This window comes from Varroa destructor, unplaced genomic scaffold (assembly GCF_002443255.2).
Source record: "Varroa destructor unplaced genomic scaffold, Vdes_3.0 BEIS01000001.1, whole genome shotgun sequence".
Taxonomy (NCBI): Eukaryota; Metazoa; Arthropoda; class Arachnida; order Mesostigmata; family Varroidae; genus Varroa; species Varroa destructor.
Window position 1 is genome coordinate 41,230,198 of NW_019211454.1, and position 25,946 is coordinate 41,256,143.

Sequence of the window (25,946 nt, forward strand, 5' to 3'; positions counted from 1 at the left end):
ACAGCAAACCCAGCTGCAGAACTTTACCGCGGATATTTCTATATATATTTGTCCTAACGTAAGACGGTCTGTTCCTCACAGCTACTTGTCAGTAACCTGTTAGAATCTAAGCGTTACGGCACGTAGCCTTCAATCTTCTTAGGGCCTACTCCCCTAAACTTGACAATGAAGTCGTATTCAATAATTAATCGTGGTACTCCATGACGCAAGGTCGACCTTCTAAGACACAATTCTGCATGGTTTATTTCATTACTATCCAAACGTTACGAATAGCTGAATCTTCGCTTTATCGCTCTATTATAAATACAAGTACGCGACCACAATGCACATCGTATTCTACTAGGTCCTCGGTAGGCAACAAACGTCCTCGCTGATTTTGACCAAGACCAGCCGACTCAAACAAGGATTCATTCCCTCATGCGATTTTCTGATGTTCTGTGGAACAGGACTATGCCGTACAAAACTACATCGCTTTGTAGAGAACATTCATGGGCAGTCTGTCAACCAACAACGACCAGACACCAACTGGTGGGTCAACCAGTCGCTGCCTGGGCAGATTATGAAAAAATACAGTCAAACTTTACTGTTATTGGGCGATGCAGGTGAATATCGGTATTGGTCCTCTCCGTAATGCTTCACAACGAGGCCTGAATTATGGAACGTCAGCAGAGACGTCAGTAGGACGACCTTGAGGTAGACCAAATTTACTTGATCAATGAAACCACAAAGAGCCATTGGATAATATTTTTTTTCGCTCTATTGCCGCATCGCCACTGCCAGTACATTGCAACTAACCGTCCAGTAAGGTAAGAAAGGGTCAACGAAAGTTGGTCTCGCATTATACAGACGCGACGGGATATTTTTCTGCGTTCAAGATTGACGCGTTAGAACAGAATGATTGATATATCAATACACTGACGTTTCCAGTTTGTAATAATAGGTTGATTCGAGGCTGACGCTACCTGATTGTGATAAGATCAATCAGCCCATCGGTTTTCACAGATGATCTTCAGTGTACGGGTAGTTCATTGCATCCAACAACAACAAGTTTCTCTAAAAAATCGCGTGTATGCCTTGATTCATCTGTTCAGACGTTTCTTCTGAAAGCTATGTCACACTAGGAAAGAAAGATAACAACGTTTAAACTACCCGAGTATTTTATTTGAGTAATTAGTTTGTATTCAAGGATTATTGTTAGCGAGCATATTAACGCAAAGATATGCACTTTAAGATATATTTGAGTTGAAAAAATAATGGTTTTGCGTGAAAAACTTACTGTTTCAGTCAACTGCATAGGACACCTATAAAAAAGCTCGCGATCTATAAACAATGGCCCATTCTAAAATGAAAGAGCACCAATGTATGCTATGAAAGAGTACACAGGATATGGAGACTACAAGCGAAAAACGTACAACTGAAAAGCTATCTAAGCAAATATCGGGAGCGGGTACCTATCGCTTGTCGATTTGTACGCGTCCTAACATACAGCGCAACGCATTACCACACGCGGCTGTGTTTACCAGTCGTTTTTTGCGCAGGACATAGACGACTAGATTTTGTTGAACACCATTCTGTAACCTGCCCTAATCTGAACTAGCTTAGACCTGTGTCGGCTGAAAAGGGGTTGTAAAGCCAAGCTGGGTAATTTTTTAAAATTTTTTTTGGTACACAAACGTCCTTGTCTTGTCCTGGTAGCTTACGCGTTGCAGTGTTCCAGTCATCATCCTGGCTTGGTAAGCCTACCGCACCGTTGGTGTTCGATTTTACTGCGTCAGTACCCTGTTTTAGTAATTTAATCGTATTACTTAGCTTAGATTGTTGATTTAGCCTAAGTCAGATGTTTTGCTATGATGTTATGGTCATTGTGTGAGACCGGCGTAGACATTATGTAGCAGGTGCCTATTGGTGCGTGTAAAATATCCTGACAATCGTTGGCCCGGCAGGCTCGCGCAAGTACTACGTGATTTCAGAATAAAACTAACCTTAGCTTTGACAATTATACCAAAAACTTAAGCTGGCCGAGAACTGAAGCAAGCAGTCAATGCGGAAACGTCATGCCTTCGACACTTTCAGCCTTTGTCTGGGAAAAACATTCGATTCTATGGCAGGAGAAAAAGAAGCTTAATTCATTTCTAAACTTAAATGTGTGCTTTTTGTGTAGAACTTGAAAAACTAAGTAAGATTTATATTGGTATTTTTTGCAAATGTCCAAAAAGAATATTTAATAAAACATCCTGAAACGGCAGCTCAGACCTGACTTGTACTAGGATCTATAAGAAAACTGAGCGACACTGGTTTCTCTATAGCGTGTTTTTTTCCATAATAGAGTTTTCTTATCAAGCCAAGTCCGTATCTAAACAGTCACAGAAATAGTTAGCAACGTTTTCGAGCTAGTCGACACGTATACATAATGTACATATAAAAAGACGTTACTTATTTCAACGAATAGGAAAATAGACAGCAACGGCAGTTCGCCGAGAAAAGAAACGTCTTGACTAAAATAACCAGGATATCTTCAATTTTACGTTGGCTTATTTGAATTAGTTACGCTGCTCTGCACTAATGAGTATCTAAATGTATCGTATGCTTAACGCATCTCTACGAAATGCAACGATAAATACATAGGTACCACACAATAACGGAATCATCTCCATAATCGAAGGAAAAGCCGGTTGGTACCACTACCAATGGATAATGCGCATAATTTTTCTTTTCTCTCCATTATAAAAACAAGACCCAGCGTTATTTTCATTTTAACAAAGCAGGGAACCTTGCAAACAGTTCGAGTTCACTGTCAAAAAGTCTTTTCCAAAGTTTTTTAGCATTTCGGTACATCTATTTGACAGACGGATCCATTTTTCCGATAGTCGTTCAGCTATAGGTCATGCCTTGTACATATGAAACAGAGCATTTCCGTATTTTAAAGATTATCTAAGAATAAACTCAGTAACATTAACCCATGCGCAAGTACGTTCTCCGGTACCTATTTCCGTTATTCTACAGCTGGATGCATTCATTATAACGAGTTTTTATATATATATATATATATATATATATATATACATACATATATATGCGCATGACATATTCTTGTCGCTAGATTTTGTTATCAGTTCTTTCTCAGCTAGTAATACTTTAGGTACATAGCTATCCTTGCGATGTTCACTCTTCATTGTGTAGCAAGCGGAAAGTTTTCAATCAGGCCCCATGTTTCTCTCTTCCGGTACGCCCCGTACTTACTCTAGTGGGAGCTGATCGAACGAAAAAGTTGGCGTTTTTAGGTGGATTCTGCTTTGCCCTTTCGTCCTATGCGCGGCGTAGCACGACACTGATGCGATGGCGACCCGTTGAAGGCTGGGGAGAGGCTCGATTTTTTTGAGGCACCCAAACTATGCTTCGGCAGCCATTTTTCGGTTCGAATTGTGCTGACATTCTGGAAAATTAATGCAAATTTGACTATAATTTTCACGCTAAGGAAATCGATAGCTCTATGCCATACGATTTCGAATCGTCTGATGAAACGGGGCCTCTTGAAGGTGAAGGAGCCGCTATCGATCGATTCATTATCGAAGTTGATGTTGTCAACCTTTAACTATAGCTGCGTCCTTTATCATCGACCTAAAGGGCTTAGTTGGCAGTTGACATTATATGTGAATTGGGTTGAAGTTCTCAGTTTCTCGTACAGCTTGTCCAAAATGCACCGCTACATACGATCTTTATCTATAATATATGGATATAAATTGGTCCGTACCGCGGGACGGTCTGTCGTCAGCTCAGAGAGAACTATAACATAGTAATATATAATACGTTCACTGCTAAATGCATATTCTTTTTCACTGAAATTGCTTGCAAGTCTGCATCGGCTTTCATTTTCCAGCGTTAAAACAGTAATAGCGGGTGTGCTACCTTGATATCTCCTGGGGTACGTATAACGGCCAAGCAAGATCTCGTCCGTAGGAAGCTACACTCTTACGAACCGTAGACACACTCTTGTTGTCTCGTTCACCTAGAAAGACATTCAATTCTGTTCAATATAACTTCTTAATATAAATAATATAGCAAATTATAGTTCAGCAGAACTATAATTATAGCTCGCTCAAGAAATGAAAAATACAAACTTTTCTAACAGCGAAAGTCTAGTGACAGAAACTCTTCAGGATTTTGTTTAAAGAACTCTAGGATTTTATGGACGTAAACAATGATAGAAGCCAGTTTGTAGCTGATTTTATTTAACCGGTTCAAGACTGAATTTACAGTTCGCCTTTGAATATACTTCTCGGAGTAGCTCTCCTTAAAATGCATAATTTTTAACAATAACACGTAACGTACGTACAACTACGCTACACTGATGCGTAATAAATAGAACCTGAATTGAGATAGATTTTGATAGCTCTCTTCGTCGTTCATCAAATGCCCTAGAATAATTTCATATAATTATTATTATACTACAGATATATGTAGCGGAAGTGAGCGTGCGCAAGCAACAAAATCGCATACCAGTATATAGGTACAGCAAACCAATGGTAACAATATTGCCGCTTTTTTCCTTTATCCTTCCTCTCACGCTTCTCCTAATGCATTTTTATAAAAATAAACCATGTGCATCATGGGGCCGTGCTGCTTCCACAATAGGGTTTTGCCACTTTGTACTTCCGGATACCACTTTTAATGCTTTTAATATAACAGCAACAATTACAAGTACTGCCAGCAGCAGAAGCGTCCATGTCGATTTTTCTGTTCATTTTGGTCATTCTTTCGATGACGTTCTCATCCCTCGGTTTCGCCTGTGCTTGTCCCAGTTCCCAGAGCTACGTTCTACGCGTTTCTATATACACGTTTTTGTATTAGAGCAGCTGCATGTGCCTATAAGTGTGTGTTTGTGTCTAATTGCCTTTCCTCTCTGTCTTTGCTCACCCTTCTCCCGATGTTCGTTTTCGTATTCGGCGACACCTTCTTCTCTGTCGCATGCTGTTGTTTCTGATCAGCGGTGGCCCGACCGCCCAGCCGACGACAACGCCAACGACTCAACGGGGATAACAGTGAGATTGAAGTGCTAAATAGCGAATTGGGCTTCGGAACGATTGGGTCCGCCAGCAGGAACGGTTAGCTTGTTTGTTAGCCGGCAGTTTTTCGTGCATTCCATCGTTGCGTTAGACCTTCCGTTACCCTTCCATGTATCCGAGCGATGACGGCCTCCGCTAGCCGTTCGCTCTGCCTATTAGCCACCGACTAAAGACGTACAGCTGCTTTTACCAGCACCCGCAGCCGGGTCCCGTCAACGCCCGATACAGCCTTAGCAACGGCAGCTGCCTCACCTGTCGCTGATACAGCCCACCGCAACACTTTTTCAATAACACCCGCCACGCTAACAGCAGTAGCAATAGCGGCGACAAAAGTAGCTGTAATGGAAGAACGAACGATAAAGGAAGCAAAAATGAGTAAAACACTGGAGGCCGGGACGACAGGTCCAGCGTTGTTGTTACCGCTTGGGAGACACGAACAGTTTCATAGCCTCCTGGTCTTCGTGAGGCTGCTGCTGCCGCTGTTAGTGAAACTACTACTGCTACTGCTACCGCAATAGGCGGCCCAGCGCCTGCAGGAATGCCGCTAGTCTATCTGATAGCATGTCCACCGATTCAAGAGCCCGGCTCGTTCGTCCTGATTGTGGGTAGGTCGAGAGGTTGAAAGATAGGCACGCACTGTATGACGACAGAAGGGTGTATGACTGTCGTTTTCATTGTTGACTCGTTTAGCAGTTTTTCTTGCCTCTATCTTTTGACTGTGCTGGAGTCGCGTCCACTGCCACTCTGAAGACAGCAGAACTAGCACCGCTGTCGTCGCCTTGCTCGTTGGCCGGTTTATTGCGCTGTCTGGTTTATGTTCTTAATCAATCATTTGACCGTATCTGCAGACGTCTCCTCCCAATCGAAGAGCCGTAACAGGGAGGGATAGCAACACTGTCAATGGATGTTTTTGTTCCAAGACGCTCTCGGTTTTCGAGTTCGATTGCCTCAGCTCCCCCTCGAATTCCCTCGCCAATTCTCGCCCTTTCCGTCCATTTTCTTCCAGATCCGATGACTTGATGACAAGAGAATTAACATCAACAACAACAGCAGCAGCAGCAGCAGACGAGAAAGGAGCTGGCAGAGCCGTTGGTGATCGCGAGATAGAGAACCTGAAGAATACCGAACAAACGGACAGCAGACGAAAAAGAAGTTGAAAAGAGGAAGATGACAAACAATGCAGCGAACAATGAAGATGAGATAATGTAGTGATTACTAATTGGACCGGGTGGAATAGTAGACGTAATGACAGGAGTAAGGGGCGTTAGTGGCAGGAGTACCAAAAGCAGCCATAGCGGACATAGTCGAAGTGGCAATAGAGAGTCGAGATACTGGTGAGGGTGAAACCTGCTGCGATCTTAGACGTTGTTATGAATCACACTTATGTACCTTATTGTAATTTATCAGCGCTTCGTCGATACGATCGTGACTGGTAATGCCTGCACCAGCAAACTCTAATCAGTCTAACCAACTAACAAACAGCTGGCGTCGGCAAGCAAAAATTAAATATTCGAATTAAAGGCTTCAGCGCAGTGGCGATGGCGCTGGTTGTCAAGGCGCTGGCGGCGTCTGTTGGCGGCACAATAATCGGGCAAAAATGTAGAAAGAATATAGGTGAATGTCCGTTGGCTTAAATGCAGACAAGTTTTAGGAGCATAAGGTGGAAAGGATAAGAAGAAGAAGAAATGGTAGAAAACGAGAGGATAAAGATGTAAACCGAACGACGGACCAATGAGACCTGGCGGAACATTGATATTTAACAAATGTATAGCACTTAAACGTCGAGCGACAGCAGAATGTATCAAATTGTACTGTCCGGTTCTTGAGCAGTTTTAAGACACTGAATGTCAGCAATACAATTTACTGTCGCCGATCCGTTTACACATATGTACAGAACACGTATATATATATATATATATATATATATACCTGTCGTCCTATCTGTGATAAACGTTCAATTCTTTTGCGTCAAGGAGGACCTGAATCAATGAGTGCCTGGACTTGCACGTCCATCGTTATAATCGCACAAAATGGCTGACCACGTAACAACGAAATAGACGTGTTATTCCAAGTGTTCAACCTAGTATTCATACGTGCCTGGTCTAGAAAGCAATGATTGGCTGAAAATTTACCGGCTGGATACCCGTAAGAAGTCTATTAAGACGCATAAATGTCGGCCCAGAAACCTAGCGGCCGACGGCATGAGCCTCGATAGTTGTTCATTTATTCCTAGTCATGTCGTGAGTAGGTTGACTGCCCGCCTACCTAGGTTTCAATAAAAAGACGCAAAGTAAAAAAATTACCCAAAAAGCCATCTACTGCTTTTTCCTTTTGTTCGATATCTGGAGCTTTTACTGATGGTAATTACGCTGGAATTGTTTTGGTTAAAAGGAAAGGCTGTAATATTGTTTCTTTTCACTATAGGCGTTTATGTTAAATGTATCCATTATTAGATTATGGGTACCAAAGACATCTTCCTTGCCGATGCCCCTTTCGTTTGTTTCTTCAGCGAGCAACTGATCCGTCAAAGCTTAGTGTAATTTAAAATTATCTCAGTGCCGTTGTGACTAATGTTTACTTTCGACTCGTTACTTCTTGAGATATAGAGTACCGTAGGGGAAAGTAAGTCCATGAGTATGGGAGAATTCATGAGATAGCAGATATCGGTTGCCCCGCGAAACTGTTTACAGATGAATATGATTCAAGCGGATCCCTTTGGAAGCATATTTTAGGGCTTGACGTAGCCGATGCTATCAGATATATAGCGATACTGGTTAATAAAGGCGCAAACTTTGAGAAAATCCAACGGCAAAAGTTACCTTGAGCTAAAAGAAAACGTGTGTCCCGCAAAATTTGGGCTAGATGACCGAGTGTATTGTACTTGTCGGTCATACAATGACAGCGCGGTTAATAAGTGTACATCTGCCCCTGGGTCATCGATTCCTTAGAAGCGTTATTATCGCAAATCCAATTCTACATATAATAACCTCAAAAAAATCAGTCTATGGAAAATTTTGGTTTACATGCGTCCATATCATTGATTATTCATCCTCATGATGACCTAAATCGAAACGAGTGGTTCTCTCCGAGTTGTTAGTGCATTGGGTATTTAGACGCGTTCTTGTATTCAAATCATGGGACCCGTTTTACTCTATTCGCAGCTACTGGATTCGTTCACAGACTCTGTGTGTGAGACCCCCGCACCGTACAGAGATTCCATATGGGTAATATCTGAACGTGTTTTAATTTCAAAGGTACTGGAAAAACACAAGAGTTCAATAATTAATCTTGGATAACACTATAAACTGGAATGATTTGCTTTACACCACGTAGAAAAATGTATGCGAAAGGTACGTGAATAGAGAACGGTCGGTCTTCGTATGATCCGTAATTCCGTGATCACACGACGACATTTCCATAACCATTTTTCATGGAAATGTCGTCGTCTGATATATATATATATCTCAGTTTGTTCATCTTGGAAAATTTGTTTGCATAATGTTGGCAATTATTTGTTCGTCATATTTTATGAGCAAAACTAATTTCCAACGTGCGATACAGTCACTTTTAAATTAGATAGGCATCGAGCTATTTGATGGTCTTTCGCCAGAGCTAGCCCCATCTGGCCCACACAGGCGAGCAAAAAACGTGAAGCCCATCATTACAGTCGACCGTCGCTAAAGGTTTCGTTTAATCGGTATCAACATCTATTGTAGTCATTGCTGCTCCCGAATTTGTTAAAGACTAGCTGATCGGATCGACTATTCCGGCGGTCACCATATCACCTCGTCTGCTCCACGTGCTACCTGTTACTTCGTTTTTATCAAAAGGTATGTATGTAAATATTATAGATAGATGAAGACGAAGCTTAAGAATAATACAGTGGAATATCGGCCTGCTGCTTCCCGTCGATAACGTGGCAACGCCCAGAGCGTTTCGTCAGCCACTATCGAAACAATCGCTTCTTCTTGTGTCACATTTTTATTCTAGCGGTTAAAAAAAAATAGATATGATCATTTCACTCTAATAATGACGCCGTCCTGAATCCCTGTGATGATATCTAACGGTCATGAACAGATTGATAATAAGCAGTTACCAATGAAACCGATTCGTTCACTTCTGCAGATGCATGGAAAGGCAAAACGCTGGCGAAAAAGCGAAGGATAATAGTGGGTAACGCAAACAAGTACACACTTTGAAAATACAAGGTACGGAGAAGTTATACTTCTAGGACCTAAGGTCATATTTTTTATGACATAGGGCGTAAGCGTCGATAAAGCATATTGCGGGTCATCAGTGGCGACAGCATGTCAGCAGAGTGTACAAATAACAAACAATGCAAAGACGATTGTCGTTAAGAATGATGGCATCTCGTTGTCTTAAGGAGATGGAGGTCGCCTTTGAGATACGCGCAAATCACAGGTAGAATGCGGAATAATGATAACCACAATAATGTCTAAGAATGTAACAGCTGAAATCTAAATATGTGAGAAACTTAGCTCGTAAAAATAGCTCCTGTGACGTATCAAACGATTTTTTATCTTATCCTTTTTTACAAAAAATGAAAAGCTCCTCTGGTGATGGCTTCGTCAGATCCGTGTTGAAACTATTATTATCATTACATGGGAGAAGTAGAGACTATATTTATTAAGCGTTACTGCACGTTGAGCATAACCGCACTGCACGGCCACATTTTAAACTCAATTAAACGTAAAATGCAGTACTTAGAAAAGCATAAAATCGACTTTGACTGCTGAAACAAACATGAACGCTTTGGCTTGCTACATCTAAACTTCAGCAATGAACCGAAGTCCGCCAGAGTTCTGAAGACAAAATCTGTCAATTTTGCCACATCTGAGAATTGCTATAATTCATCCGTCATTTCTGCTTTCGACAATAGCACTTCATACGCTCCGAGGCTTTATATCATTCAACCTCGTTTCGATGTGCAGTGATCAAAAATTTGGAATCTTAGCGTTTGTACAGTCATAGAGCTTTTTATAGAGACGAGACAACTTTTGGAGTGGGATAGAAGTAGTATTCTCTAACACTTGGCCTGTCCTTATTCGCATATGAGTATACGTTAGAGCCTGCTATCTTGGCTGTCACCCGCCCACTCAATATGTGGACAGTGACAGTTCTTTCATATTTATATATGTGTTAACCTCGGCACCACACGCGCCATTGCGAAATATACCACGGTGCGATGGAACATGTTTGAAAACGTACACCGTTATGCGAGAACGTTGCAGACGCCGCTAACGCTTTTCAGCGGACATCCCTACGCACTCGAGGTGCTTTGTACCGCTCGTTACACACACACGGTCTTTGGCTCCAAAAATATGCCGTCACAGCAAGCAAATGTGCCTTAGAATTTTCTGCTCAGTCTGCTGGCGGGTCCGACAGACTGAATGTTGCCTGGTGTTCGCTGGTTTCCGGGTTTAGGAGATCCGGGCTCCCGACGCAGAAGCGGCAGTAACGGCGAACGTATGGGGCGCCGACTATACGAAAAAACACGGCAGGGCCTTCCCCGATGTCGCTGTGCGACCCGCTTTGTCTGACAGCAGATTTCGTTGCAGCGGCAGCAGCTGTGGCAAAGACTTCAACAGAAGCAACAATGTCATTGTCGTTGTCGTTGTGCCTGAAGTCGCTGCCACCGGAGGCCACTGTTGGGACCGTTCCAGCATCAGAGAAGCAGTGTATTTCTGACTATATTGCTCGGTGTATCTCTGATTGTACTGCTTACAGTCGAGAGAAAGAAAAATAAATCGAAGCGAAAGAGAGAGGTGTCGAGCGAAAAGTATCCGATCAGCTTAGAAAAGACCTTTCTACAAGCTTCTGACAGGTTCCACCGCTAGCCGACGCCGCCATCAACAACGCTACTTTCAAGAGCTAGAAATGGGGAAGTCGCTACTATTCGATCTTTCTTTCTCTCCCTTGAACTATTGGACTAACTGCCTCCCTCATAGGTGCACGTGGAAGCTAAAGAGGGAGCCAGCGTCTACTTCTAACATTAAGTTTTGGCCGCCTCTAATAGAAAGCCGTTGATTCATGATTTGAGACACGAACAACTGGCCACCGAAAGCCAGACACAAACTGGTGGAGATGGTCAGATGTAAAAATGAACAAACGACTCAGCATTGGTGAGCACAATGGCTTACGGTGACTGTCTGTGAGTTAGCGCACCGCAAGCAGGGTAACTAATACCGAAAAAACTTGCTAGCTAGATCAGGTGCGCCCCGTAAAGAGGTCGATTGCTAAACTGAATTCCACGGCACTGGCTAGTGTTAATTATTATCGAGCTGATAGCAATTCCCGATAGTCTCAATCAGTTTATCTTTTAAGAACAATTCAATGTGCTTTCGATTTTTTTGCAGCCGCGGACACATGGACGCACCCAATAAAATTAAATATATGGCCGATAACGCAACACAAACCGTCCTCATTGCGGTCGCTCTTCTAGCTCATGGAAAAAATATTTCTTTAGTGTTCCGTGTACCTGTAATATTAGTATTTGCAGAATGAACGACACTTTTTTCAGTTGGATAGCGCCGTATGTTTATCATTAAAAGTGTTTAAGCAGGGTATACATAAGGAGACGAGAGATAAATATAGCTTCAGTATAAGAAGGAGATATTAGAAAGTAGTAATTTTTCCACGAAAATACCCCACCAAGTATCTTACCCTATATAGAAACAGGCATATTCGTAGATGAAGAGAAGAGGGAAATTTTACATTGATAACCTCGGGCTCTTTCTCGGGAACCTCTTTTGAGTCGTGTATCTTTGTTGACAGCTGGATAATTGTTCCGGTGGTCCGACTGAATATCAGCATTTGACTTGCGAAAATCTAGTTTTCACCGCGGTAGAAATAGACCAAACAATGACCTGAGCTACAACTAGTAGTTAGGTAAGCAGGAATCCTTCTGTGACAGGATCTTTCTTGGCAGGACACATCAATCGTCCTAGGCATCGCTTTCTCCAAGAATATTAGGGGCATGTGTGACGATATTCAGTCTAGACAATGATTTAATGCTCGGAATTAGATTTTGAACATCATGCTTATAAATTTGGCGGTCGTCTCAGTCCGCCACAGCGACACTACAGTCTGATGCATGAATTTTACGTGCGAAAATATACGGAGCAAAAGAAAAGGTTTACAGAAATGGCAAATAAGTGGGTATCAGATCTTCTAAGATTACTTGGGGTAGCAAATGTTCATCTATCTTTGTTTATAAGCATTCACGCCTTCGAATAAACCTGGAAGGTATCACAGAGTTCCTTATTATATATAATTATTATTATACAATAATTGACAGACGTCGTCATTATATATGATTCTACTTGCTTATCATTGCATCTCGTGGGCATGTTGACAAAAATGCATATTATGCCTCTGAGAAAAGTTGTCCAATTGCCTCTTGAACCTAAAACAGTGATAGAGTTGCCTCCTTGTACAAGCAAGGACAGCTTTGCCGTCCAACCATTTGCTCTTAAATGTTTCCATTTCGCTGTCCAGAAACGCGTACCTACGTGCTGTTTATATTTCACCATAGAGACAGTAAAATCATCGATAAACGGAGAAGTTCAGCAATTACATGGGTAATTTATTGCAAAAGTACAAAAATAGTTACATGAGATTCATTAACATATGTGTGACGTTCTGATGTATCAATAAGAATATGGCGTATATGTCAAGATGAGTCGATTTGTATGGATAAATGTCATCTCTGTCTCGCTTTCGGTCGCGGTTGGCAGCTTCTGCAACTTTTATCACGGCGTGGGTGTGCCCCATTCGCCGTGTCCTCTAGAAAATAAGCACAGCGTGGTTTGGTGATACGTTGATTATGTGTGCCGCTTATATAATAAAATGGCTGGCTGTGTCACCTAAAAATTTCCAAGGTAAAATGGAAACCATATTCGCGAAAGACAGGCAAGTACCCGGGAATTATAGGCAACAGATACAAAATTCTGTAGACGATTCATCATAGTTCGTGTGACTGTTCATAATAACTGTTGCCACACCACCCCAGTAAAGCAGTACATTTTTCTAACAAACGATGTCCGTGATGCATTTCCTGCGTAGTTCACATTGCTCTTACGTAGGCCCTCTGACTCAAATCCGCACGTATATACACATTCATTGATGCGAGCATATTTGTAAGCTTGATCTTTTATTTTACTTTTGTTGCTTTAAGTAGTAGAATAGGTAGAATTTTACAAAGTAACTTCGAAGAGTTGTAACGTGTAGAACAGAACTACTCTCAATATGTTGAATGCTATTCTACAATGACAGGTTAGAGGTCGTTTCGACTTCAAGTGCTTTGTACCGTTAGGCTAGATTTTGCCGCTTGTACAGACAGAATAGACTGCTGATCTGGTGCTCAATAGAGATTAGCTGCTCACGCAAATCCGGAAATGAACTAGATGAAACGGCCAAATAGCAGCTAAGCTATGCATGAGATCCTGCAACCTTCTTTTCGTCCCCTGTCCTTAATCCACCCGCCCGATCCTGTTAGCCTTCAGACAGGAATAAATAACAGACCAACCTCAGCCCCCGTCATGGGTTTCTAGTTGGGCCCAAGGAATATGGAAACAACTCGATAGAAAAATTACCTACAGCTGAATAGTAGCGAGAATTTGGATATGTTTATTTCAGTTGTTTAGGTCCTCTCACGCTTGTCTCAGAGCTTAGGCAGTTTTTGGACAACCATATACTTATCATTTGTAGTCCTATATCTGATTTTTTCTATCCACGACATATCGAAGTAAATCGATAGCAAGACATGCTTGTCCACTAGTTGCCTTTTTTGGAGTTCGGGAAGCCTCGTAACCATACGAACCTATACCGAAAAGATAAGCGAATCAAAGCCAACATTAAATATTCCTTTGCTTCCAATGAAGCTGGCATTTTCATCAAGTAACCAGACTGTGTTGAACTGCCATACCAACAATTTATACATCTGTTGAGAAAGTCGAGATAGGAAGCCCTATTCATTGGTTTCGATAAGTAGCTTACAGTAGCAGATGCCCTGACTGTCCATTTAAGTGTTAGCATCATCTTACGTTCGGACCCTCCAGAGTGATGTTTTCTTCTCTGGCTGGCGGTAGGTTAAATCATGCGTTGTCTATGGCGACTAAAACTCTGCAAATTGAACATGGAGTATTTTCAATCAGCCTAGAATCGATTCAAGGGATATTTGAATCGCGATTATATAACACGTTACAATGAAGCACCAGTTTTAGCCGACAGAGCCTTTAGACTCGAGGCTGTGCTGTCGTGGTTAGCCTCTTCGAGCCAGTGCGTTGTTGTCCTTCGGGTCCGGACATCATCTCGTTGGTCTTCAACACCCTAATTCACGTTGTTAAAACGTTTGCACCATTCAAGTGACTGTCTAATTGTATTACCCCGTCTTAGAAATTTGATTACATTGCATTAGTAATTCGTTTCGATTGTTCAGTTACTTCACTAACGTATCCTAAAAGCAACCTCCTGACCTTTTTTCAGGTACTCTATTCCATTATCTCAATTCTCTCGTTTTTTTAATGCAATTAAGCCGTTACTGCGCTATCCTAGAAAAGTAATAGCCTGAAACGGCATTATTTTGCAATAAGACATCATCTATTTATTATGATTATTTAATTACTTCAATACGAAACTGTGAACACTGGACTGGTCGAAAACTGAAGTTACCAAACTATTCAATTTTTCAGAAATTCTCAATCATTTTCTGGAGAAAACGACCTTTAACTTTATGGCGTAATATAAGTGTTATTATTATTTTTAAAAATGCGTTCTTATCATATATGTATAGTTAGAGAAACTAAGTAACTTTTAAACTTAGAAACTTTTACAAATTTTCAACCACTGTCATGAAAGTTGTCCAAGAAAATTGACATTAAGGCCCAATCGACATGGACCCATGATGCCCAATTAACGTTAGGATCTATAATATCTTAGATATACAATGCACATACGGACAGTCTGTGTTCATTTCGTGCGAACGTATCGTTCTATGAAAGGGTGCTGGTTCACGGTCTCAGAACATAATAATCATGCAATACAACGAAACTCGCCAAGTTAGTTCTTGTGTAAAAAAAAAACACTCTGTCAGGTTAAGTAAAGCAGAATGCGGCCAGTGACTTCTCGGTAACTTCCAAATAAGGTTGTGTGTAAACTTGTGTCTCTATATTTGAAGGTTACGCAACTAGAATTGCCTGAGCTGAAAGTATCGCTCAACAATCGTATGCCACTGACTCTTAGTAATGGTTCTACTGCCCTTTGCTCTGTATTCGAAACTCCTTTAACCTCCAGAATAATTTAACTCTGACTAGTCACGCACGAACAGACGGATATTAAAACAGACAAGGAATACCTGAAAATGAACTAACCAAACAATGCAGATTCTGTGAACTCGTTCTTGGAATGATCAGAAGCCAAAACCAATATTCTTTCCACGAAAGTACAGGGAAGATGGGTAACGAGGACGTAAGCTATAGTTTCTTATAGACACGTACGAGTGTGACATCATTGTCTGATTATATTTTCCATAAACCCATAATACTTTGGCATGTGATATCTGATTCAAGCTGACAGAACATATCGGTGAGGGTGAGCTCTGGTATTTACCGAGACAACGATTAAGCGTATCGAAGATTGAATATAGATAATGTTACCATGTTTTTGTTTTTCGCCGTAGATTAGCCTGAATCCCGAATAGAAAGTAATATGGTATCTATAAGTTTGACTTAACTGCCCGTTGCTGTATTTGCAACTTTCCACTATTATAGGGTAGAAGAAGGTTTGTCTTAAAGTTCCATATATATGTAGGCAATGTCCAGGCGGGTCCATGAAAACGGTGCTTCTGCTGTTTCTATACGTAGTGGTTCAGGCAGTACGATTTGATAGCTATGGCTTATTCCTCCTCTTTGACTTTACAAATTATATTTGTCTCGCTCATATATATTATCCTGATCAAATATTAACTTGATAGTATGAGTATTATAAAAAGTGTTTCAATGTGTCACTTCTTTTTGACCAAGCACACTAATCCTCTGACCATTTTCAAGATAACCCACTCATGTAAAGGAACAATTTAGTCATAAACAGAAGACTCTGATCTGTGTCTATCATGTTATAGTTAAAAAATCACATTATCTGCTATTTCAATATGAATTTTCTGAGATACGATGTGTTTCTGAGATATTTTTATGCGGTCATGTAGGCACTAATTACTATATAGTAGAGTGATTATAAGCTATTCCCTTAGCATTGTCACAGTTAGGAAAGGAAACGTATTATTTTCGTAGTGCATCGATTTCCCTCTGGAAGTTACTACGAACGCAGTTACCCACCTCGCACATTGTTTTTGTTCATTTTTAGGAAGAAACAAGTACATACAATAAACGTTTTCGAACGTACGACACTTCGCATCCACTCAACACTTGTCTGCTAAGACTGCATAGCAAATCGGCTCCCTTTGAATGTGTGTTTAGTTATTCAAGTGAGATCAGTCCATTTTTCACTGAGAACTGCGCCGATTTAAATACTAGACGCAAATATATGTATCTGATTTTAACAGTCTATTAAAAAGTAGGTCATTATACTGGCTTCTACTAGTAACAGTAGTCTGACTACCTGTGCTCTCTTTGTCTTGGCAATAATTTTCTTCAAGTCTCTTGACCTTTTCATCATGCCGAGAAAGCACTTTGCTCCGGGCCCCGGATGACCCAACTTCCATTACCTCGTTTTTGGCCTCTTTTGCGATATGGCAACCCTTCGAAGCGAAGACGAGGCCTTGGTTCCGGTTAGTCTTCATTTCTTCTTCATGCTCGTTAGCCATTACTTTTCCCCTGCGCGCTCATATGGTCATCTTGTATACCCATTTGGCGGGTGAATCCCTTCCCAGAATCCTTCCCCTAGAACTGTGGGAGCCTTTTAACGCTAAGAATTCCGCTTCGTGATGTAAGCGAAATATCCACAAATTCGTCACAGCAAAAAAAAATAGTTACATGAAAAATTTACTATAAAATTACTGCAGAACAGACATGCACCGTTTCGAACTGTGACTGATGCATAAATATTTTTTTTTGTGTTTATGATAAGAGAGCGGTCTACTGTAATTGAATGGCACAGATCTAAAAGAAAGGTCTTCTAAAATGTCATATTTGACATAAGAATGTAAACGTTGCTAGTGTTTGTTGTGTTCATTGAAAAACCATCTTCTAGATAAAGGAAACCTGTTGAATACTGGTATTTGACTGGCTCGTAGTGAGGCGATAACCATATCGTCATAACCCATAGGCATAGTCTAGTACACATCCAGGAGTGGATGCGATGCCTTGAACGGTCCATTAAGCTAAAATGTTTCCTTTGACGCTAAAAGAACGGTGTAATTGAAGCTTGATATCTGCCTGTTTTAGAAGTAATAGAACATTCTGCGGCTGGTAGGCATTACTTTTTATACTGATTCAATAACGATCCGTGACCCAGATTTAGCTGACTATAGTCGGATTGATCATGACTAGAAATAGAAACAAGCTACGTCTTCAACAAACACAACTCAGAAGGGCATTTGGTCCAGCGAACTTCTACTTTACGAGCAGAACTAATCGACGTTAGCAGGGTAATGGTAGTCAGCCAGACGAAAACTATGTATCAGTTCATGCAGCTGCTGATTTTCTTAATAAGCCTTTGTAAATTTGATTTGAGTAGTTTCAAAACAAAAGTGTAACGTGCCTAGTGTAAACTACCAGCATTTATAGAAACGTTCAACAACTTAGTAATGTCTAGGAATAATGAAATGGGTCCACTAGCTGAGTTCAGTCTCCGCTTGTAAGATCGTATCCATTCGTCACATACGCGCGTGCCAAAATACCGCGAAACGTACGGATCAATAAGTCACTGACTTCTGACATGTTTTGATTTACTGTCAATTTATCAATAGCAACAGATCGTAAAATAGCAGTACAAAAGTGAATATGTGCGATTGTTGCATGCAACGATAGGTACCTGTCGTGCATCAACACAATGCGATTGTGATTTGGAAATCAGTGCGCGTACATCTTAGTTTTCGAACATCATACACATCGGCATAACGAACTACCTTATACATCTTCAGAAGCGATGCTTGCGGAGGTGATTGATTACTAATCGCCCTTAGTTCAGCCATGATCCACGCCCGAGGCTTGAGAACGATGCCCTCCCTACCCAATTCCGAGATAGTTCGCTTTAAGTAACGTCGCGTTGATTCAGATAATTTAAAAACAGTGTTGTGGAGCCTTTTCCGTCGGCGACAAGGAGCTTCTGCGTACGCTATTGATTTTTGACATCCTTTACACAAACGTACACGTTTACGTCAATATAGAAAAAAAAAAAAAAAAAAAAAAAAAACTAAACATTTTCCTGAACCGGAATCATTATTCATATACTTTGAGGAAGTGTATGTCATGTAGATATCTTACGCTCTATGCAGTGAAAGGCCGCATTACCTCTTGAAACGTAGGTTTAAACCAAGATCATTTTGAGTAGTGTCCCCTTTATTGCCTCTCTGAGAGGTATAACAATATATAACATGCTTACGCTAATCAAGCCGATTTAGTATTTAAGTAAGGTGAACTTAAAAGCTAAAGAAAAAATGAGGAAAGAATGAGATGATAAACTCGGCTTAGTTTGAGAAAGCAGGCGACAAAAGTTCTCAAACAAACCTCAAACAAGTTCGACAAAAGAAACCTCAAATGTTTTCGTGCATAGACTAGGTACAGTGTCGACATGCTTCGCATTAGTGTACTAAGGTCACTTGATCTGCATGATTTTTTCGGCTACGGCAGAGATGGCGCGAAAAAAGTCTCAAGAACTTCGAGATAATCGACCTCATGCAGGCGGTAGGAATGATGCCACGGCTGCGATTTGTGCGAGTGCTGTCGGTACACGAAAAAGTAAATTCAGGACAAATCGTCCGAAAGTAAAACGAGAAATACGGGCAATTCTCCTTTGAAGTTACTGATATACTCATAATAACTTCACAAACGAGATAACTAACGCGTTTTCCATACGCACCTCTTGATGGCCAGCCCCTCTGAAAGGCGAGACAGGACCCTCCGAAAACGCGACGTTGTTCCGCCATACACCTCATATCTTAGTTGATAATAATAGATACGTTCTGTGATATGTAAATGAAGTAGTAAGTGATGCCCATTACTTTCCAGATGTTTGCCGCATTCAAATAACGCCCTTGAAATACACACGCACTAGTCCTAACAGTGTATTCAAAGTGACCGTATGGCATAATACGACCCTGTGCCTAAGCCCCCGATCGGCTGCTAGTTTCAAACCGATAACATCACAAGCACTTAGCACCTCAAGTACGTGCTCAACACTGAACAGTGGTCATCAACGTTAATGGGAGAGCATTACGATTGAGGTCCCGCTATACTTATAATCCTCTGTGGATATTAAGGGTGCAAGGTCAGCCTTCGGCTGCCAAAGCGGATATTATTATTATAGATTAATATCCTTCTAGCCGTCTATGTACATATATGTAGAAAATATGTTGCCTAATACATAATCGCACGTTTCATTTGAGATTAGGCAGCTCGAGATTGCAACAAACTATCATGCCGTCTGCTTTGGAACTGTTTCAAGCCTCTGATAAGGACACGATGTACAATACGTATATTGAAGCGCAAATAGAGACCGGCATGATTCGCTAGCCAATGCTTTCGCATCGGCGACATCGTCTGGGAAATCACAGAAGGACAACTAATCTGCCCATAGGTAGTTTCTATCCCAATAATAACTATCATAACTTTTATAATTATTCGTAAAAAATATACCCTTTTGAAACAGCTTACAACACTTTACATATGAATAGGATCAACAGAAACTTGTAGTAATACGAACTGTTGAATTTATTTAAGGAACATATATATATATATATATATATATAGAGAGAGAGAGAGAGAGAGAGAGAGAGAGAGAGAGAGAGGGGGTTTTTAAAATCGACTTTCGTAAAATTTTATGCTAATATGATCTATTATAGTATACGTTTAGATAAGCCTCTGATCAACTTTTAAGCTGGTTGCGGAAGACTAGAAAGAGAGAGAAGACTACAAGAAACTCAAGAAAGAGTGAATCTTATTGAAAAAGTATCGAGTAGTTGATCCTCGGAAATGACTTGCTGAGTACGGGCATGCATAAAATTTCTGAGTTTTCAAGAATAGCCGATTGTAGGCTACAGGTTGTAGATCCGTAGCTTTCATACAAATGTTAGGTGACGAACTGCTCAGAACGTTCTGATTTTAAGGTAAACAGTAACAACTGTAGAACGCGCATCTTCTAACCGAATTCTAATACAGATCCGAACGTAAACCTCTAAACTTGAGGTATAAGCATGCACTGATAATTACCATGTCGTAGCAGAACGTATCGTGTTTAGAATAGAATGTTATTGAGCATGTATGCTGCGTAGAAGATCAGCTACAAATCAGGATAATTGTATCAGTGGAATCTGGGAAATATTAGTAGCCAGCCGTACGTTTCGATACTGGTTCGATAAAGATCTTTATTTCATCTAACATCATGCCATATCTAGAAAATGAGAATCCAGAGTTAATCGTGACGTTCATGCTATACAAATTTAGTTGCCGCTATCTTCATTCAGCTTCTGAGGAATATGTTACGTAACATTGTTTTACATTGAAGTCTGGTTCGGCTGTGGGGCCCGTTGTTTGAGTAGTATCAATGCCATCCAAACGGAAGCTATTCACCTTAAAAAATCATGTATTGCGTACTTGAACTATTCTATTCATCAGGTCAACAAATAACAAAGTACGACAGGACCCGTCTTCTGCACCTATCCAATCAAAAGTGTTTTTTTCCTATTTTTTTTCCATCTGTTCAACGGTCCATAGGTGTACGTAGGTAACTGCCCGTCTGAGTGTTGGTTTGATCGTTTGTGAATCTTGTGGAGAACGAATTTTAAGCCAATAGATATATGTAAAGGTTACTAGCTGAACGCGCCTGTTGTAAGCGTTAGGGTCGTCTTAATCTGGTTGGCACGTTGACCTGGTGAATGTAAAGCTCATCAGTGGCATTGGCAGATATATACTTTTTCAGCCACGGTATGTATACCTGTCATATTATAAAGTGGCACCGTAATTTGTCTCATTGTGTAAATTGTCCTAGTATAATAAACATTTAGGAATAACTCTAACAGTCTGTGTGTACTTGTAACAGTTCGCTCACAAATAACGTCCCATTTGCGTTTGTCTTATAAACATTTATAGTTTTTGCCAAACGTTTACAAGCCAGGTTATTTACTCATCTCCTAGGTATACACTGCTTGATGTACAGTCTTGGCTGAGAGTTTTTGCCTAAGAGCTATACGTGCTTTTCGGCTGGCTTTGACATGATGTCTGACGAACTACTAATCCTTCCCAAAAACGACGAACCCAGAGGTGTCAAGATTTTGTTTTCGTTCAGGACAAATGCGTTTTTATGAACCTATGTCTAACATTCTGAACGTTGCAGGCCGTTGAAAAATTTACAGTAATGTTTCTTCTGAAGATTGTTGAAAAGTTGCCCCCTCGATACTATATCAAAGGCGTGAAAAGTCTTTGTGTATCATAGCTATTGCAGTTGTTTTCGGTGTGCTGTGACTTTCTGGGTAGTGATAAACGTTTTTGAGATATGATGGCCAAGCTTTCCCTTCTTGCATATTTCTTAAACCTGACTTTTTCATGCGTCAGGGTTCCTTTAGGTTATCTACTCTATCGGTTATATGTAACCCTTCTGTCTCAGGTCTGACTTCATTGACTTTTTTTTTACCAGCTACATCCTTCATGTAACGCTCATATGTTCATAAGGTATGATCGACCCATAAGTTTGCTTGCTATTTTTATGTATTTCACGATATTTTTAGAAGTCTAAATTTGAATGATGTATTGTTCCTGGTGTAGTTGAGGTATGTTTTTTGCGGTTGTGCAATCATCATCGTTGTTTATAAATACGTCACCTGGCCTGATTTTTTCGAAGCAGTTAGACCTCTTCCGATTTGTCGTAAACGACACTTTCACGTTCAGCTTTCTGTTGAGTGCCGGTTTTAAGATGCCATTATCTCGGAGTCGATTAGCTTGGCCTGTATACACGAACTCTGACAAACAATTGGTTTTAATCTACTTAGTTCGACGTGCCATGCGGATTTGTTTCTACCATCCGTGTTTCTGCCTCGATTACCAGCCATAGGACCCAGCCTTGGTTGTTATCTTCGAAAAAAATAACTAACGTGGCGCGTCATCTCAGGACGTGATGTTACATGCTATACAAATCGCCATACATAGACGACGTTTGACGTTATAGCAAAGTGGCCTGAAATGAGCTAAAAGATATAGAACCGTATATGCCTATAAATTGTCTTCCTACAAGTTCCTACAAATACGTCGTCGATTACGGATGCGGGGCCATCATATTCCTCATCGTAAAGTGTTGAATGCTTTAACTTCAGTCTGTGCCTCATAACATCGCTGTGACTGACTTAATCTTTACAACAATGTTTTTCAATTAATTTTTATAGCCGGTCGACTATATATTTATCATGTGCATACTGGCTTTAAATGAAGATATTATCATGTAAGAAATTACGTAATTTCAAAAGAAGGAAGAATGATGGAAAAGCATTAGGACCTCCCGCTGTTGGTTCACTTTGAAAGAGAGTGTCGCCTTTATATTGCGAGTTCGCAAGCTATCAAGAGCACTGGTTACGTGGATTCGCTCTTGCCAGAAGCCTAGTTGCCTTCGACAGATGGTCATCAGACTCCATTGAGTCTTGCAATATGGTCCTCAAACGCAAAACATCATCATCATCATCACTTTTTCACCTGTCGTACCTGACACAAATTGCAGTAAAGAAAATATGTCGCTGAAGTAGGAGAAATGATAGAATGACGCAGTTCTGCTGTGCTATCCAGCCGAGTGCTTGTCAGAGATCAGGACAAAGTGATTAATGTTGTAGTATTATAACACGCACAAGACGTGATATAGAGAGCCTTAGTAGCTACATATAGAAAATTCATGATGTCCGCTAGTATGTAATTATTACCATTTATGGATGGTGGCTTTATCATGTGTTTGTTTAACGGGACGCTTTAGGCGTACCTGTTCTGACAGGACGAAATTGAAGGGTTCGGAACCGTTGCCATAAGGATGCAGTTCCGCTGAGCTCACTGATTTAACGTCATCTCATGTAACGTTAGAAAGGTTCAAGGCTGGATAGGCGTGAATGATGACGCTGAATGTTTCAACGACAATTCAGCACGTACCTGATAGATACGTATACATACCGATTCCAATGGATACTCCAAAAAGCGTCTGAAAACTCCTGTCAGGAAACTACGAAAGCGCCGGGCTACTTTGGTCGGAAAATGAATTCCATGTTCGGCTTATACAGTGCTTTCGATTGGGCGAACAAGCCCACTTCCTTGAACCCTGCATCCACTTCACACCTGCAGTCGACTTGTGTGTAGAATGCCATAATGGCAGCCAAATTAGTGCTCATTAAATGGCGGTAATAACCTAAGATGGCGCCTGTGCGCCTGATGTTGATAGAAATCGATTGACTTCATCGATCAAGCTTGACTGAATAACCACTGCTGGGCCGATCTTCAGCGCTGAAGCTAGTGTCCAATCCTGGCTCCATGGGCTTATTGACGACGCCGGCCGCAATGGTAGCGGTCGGCATCTCACATATATAATACACGGGGCAGCGGTAGAAAATTACGATTGGGATCTATCTATTGGGACACTTTTTTAAAATGCGGCGCGGCATATTATTAAAAAAAGGTATCATATAGATTAGTCTGCGGCTGATGTCAGTTAGCTAACATCTAACGAGAGGTAGAGTAGCACATGCTTCCGGTCTCGTAGCCTCGACGATGCGGTCAACATCTAATTAATGGATCTTTTTCGTAGTCCAAATTGATAATACCGTTGCAAAATTGCTATATCCATAGTCAGAATGGGGCACGGGTGCGATCGATCAACAGACGGGGGCTAAACAGAAAAGTTAAAGGCCGCTATAGCACTAACAGCGTTGCCATCGTTAATGACGTACCAGGATCCATCACTATCTCTGCTCAAGCAGTTTATACTTTTCTTCTCAAACCAGATCGGCTGCAGTTTTATTCTATGGTTAGCTATTGTATAGCTTTTCCATATTTACGGCTAGATAAGCTGGCACACTGTATCTGTTTGCTCGAGACTGCACTCGTGGCTCCGTTATTCGACTACACTTATTTACTAATACAGATTTTCACGTTATTGCGTGACTTGACCAGGTATCGTCTTCGTCGCATTGTTGACTTGAGGTCTGTCTTTGCCAACCCAACAGATAAGAGAATGTTTCCATGAAATACAGTCTACCGAGCGTTCAGCAACGGTCTCGCTTGTTAGTGAAATGACGCTGCTCGTCGTTTTGATAAACGTAAACGAAAAATTCCATACGTAAGCCTAGTTAGAGGACGGCACAAATAAATGAGATTGGCTATCTGGAAGATGGATACTAGTCACAGTTAGACATGCTCTAGTGTTTCAACGAGACGTAAAGGAGGTAGGTCAATTGACGACATATCTTACGGTCGATAGTTCTCTTCATTGTAACGTATCCTTCTCTCTGATTGAATGACGATCGGCACGTATTTGTTTTATTTTCAATATATCTGACAATATATGAATCTCTCAAGCAAAAAATCAGTACACCAGCCTTTATCGCATGAAGCTTGTTGTATATATAGAAGAGACCGTTATTAGTGTAGCAGCATTTTCTACGTAGATTCGTCATTGCGTGTCGCGTAGCGTAGCCAGTTATCGTTAGCTCTAACGGTTCCTGCTTGTCTAGTCGGTATTCAAGCGGCTTTGCTGCGTAGACCAGCCAAACACTTGATCGTTCTGTTTAGCGTGAGTTGGTGTGGAAGAAACGAGAATCGAAGACAGATCGTACTGTCTACTAGCCTCATCGAAAAAACCCAACCCAAATGAACCATATCAATAGGCTAAACAAAGCCAGCGCAAATAGTAGTCTTTCAGCTAACAGCAAACAACGTGTTATTGGTGGGTAAAGTTTCCACGACGAAAAGGACTGCACCTTGGGTTTGAAATGTTCTTCTGTTAGAAGCCTAAACAAATACATGGGCAATTATGTTTTTATCTGACAAGGCCTAGTGAGACGATAGGCGCTCTTGAAATGCATCCCGGTCTCCAAAAATTATTATCTGAAGTGTTGAAATAGGATCTCCAAAATTTCAAGCACCATACAATCCAGCACCTGTTATGGAAACAAAAATGAATAGAACATTTCCAATGCCCATACATAGCCAAAGTTGACTATGAAATTCCGCCAAGGTCTTATAGTTTCTACGATCGAGTTTTGGTTCAGGGTTATGGCCTGAACCGCATGTGGCCTACGCTACACTTGCGATATCCACACTTATTCCTTAAAATTTACAGATCACTACTCCTCATCGATTGCCTGTTGCTATTCATATTAGCTATAATGTCCTGGTCAGCTCCAATAAATCCCCATCGCGGTACGGACCATTTCAAAGGGCATAAATTGCACCATGTCCAATCGCAATTTTGCTATTGCTAGATCTACAGTTGAGCACAATGTTTAGAAGCGTCTGACCTTTCCGCATAAAATATTCTATCTATATTTAATTGGAGGCGAGTTCGGTCTGTGGGTTGCCTTCGAATACCTACGCATCTGAAGCTGTTCTATATAGATGGACTATATCTAAATATAAACAGATCATTTAACGCGTCATTGCTGGCGGTCATACTGACTTAATATAGCTGCCATCTGTCGCGATCACAACTTCAATTCGAGACCCA

General features: G+C 41.0%; 2 long non-coding RNA genes across 7 annotated transcripts in view; one reads left to right on the plus strand and one right to left on the minus strand.

The window, feature by feature from the left end:
* Positions 1 to 298: 298 nt before the first annotated feature.
* Positions 299 to 25,946, minus strand: part of LOC147758644 (uncharacterized) — a 44,945-nt gene continuing 19,297 nt past the window's right edge. For 2 of the 3 annotated variants that reach the window (XR_015327106.1, XR_015327100.1), the window contains 3 exons: positions 4,915 to 6,175; positions 3,907 to 4,006; positions 2,800 to 3,433 (listed from right to left, as the gene is read on the minus strand). This is a non-coding gene — a long non-coding RNA (uncharacterized LOC147758644). Of the gene's footprint in view, positions 1,780 to 2,799; positions 3,434 to 3,906; positions 4,007 to 4,914; positions 6,176 to 25,946 lie in introns of those variants that run through there. The other variant, XR_015327103.1, reaches the window with a different exon arrangement.
* Positions 21,050 to 25,946, plus strand: part of LOC111242791 (uncharacterized) — a 31,802-nt gene continuing 26,905 nt past the window's right edge. For 3 of the 4 annotated variants that reach the window (XR_015327091.1, XR_015327086.1, XR_002670159.2), the window contains exon 1: positions 21,050 to 21,184. This is a non-coding gene — a long non-coding RNA (uncharacterized LOC111242791). Of the gene's footprint in view, positions 21,185 to 24,394; positions 24,667 to 25,946 lie in introns of all 4 variants that reach the window. The other variant, XR_015327090.1, reaches the window with a different exon arrangement.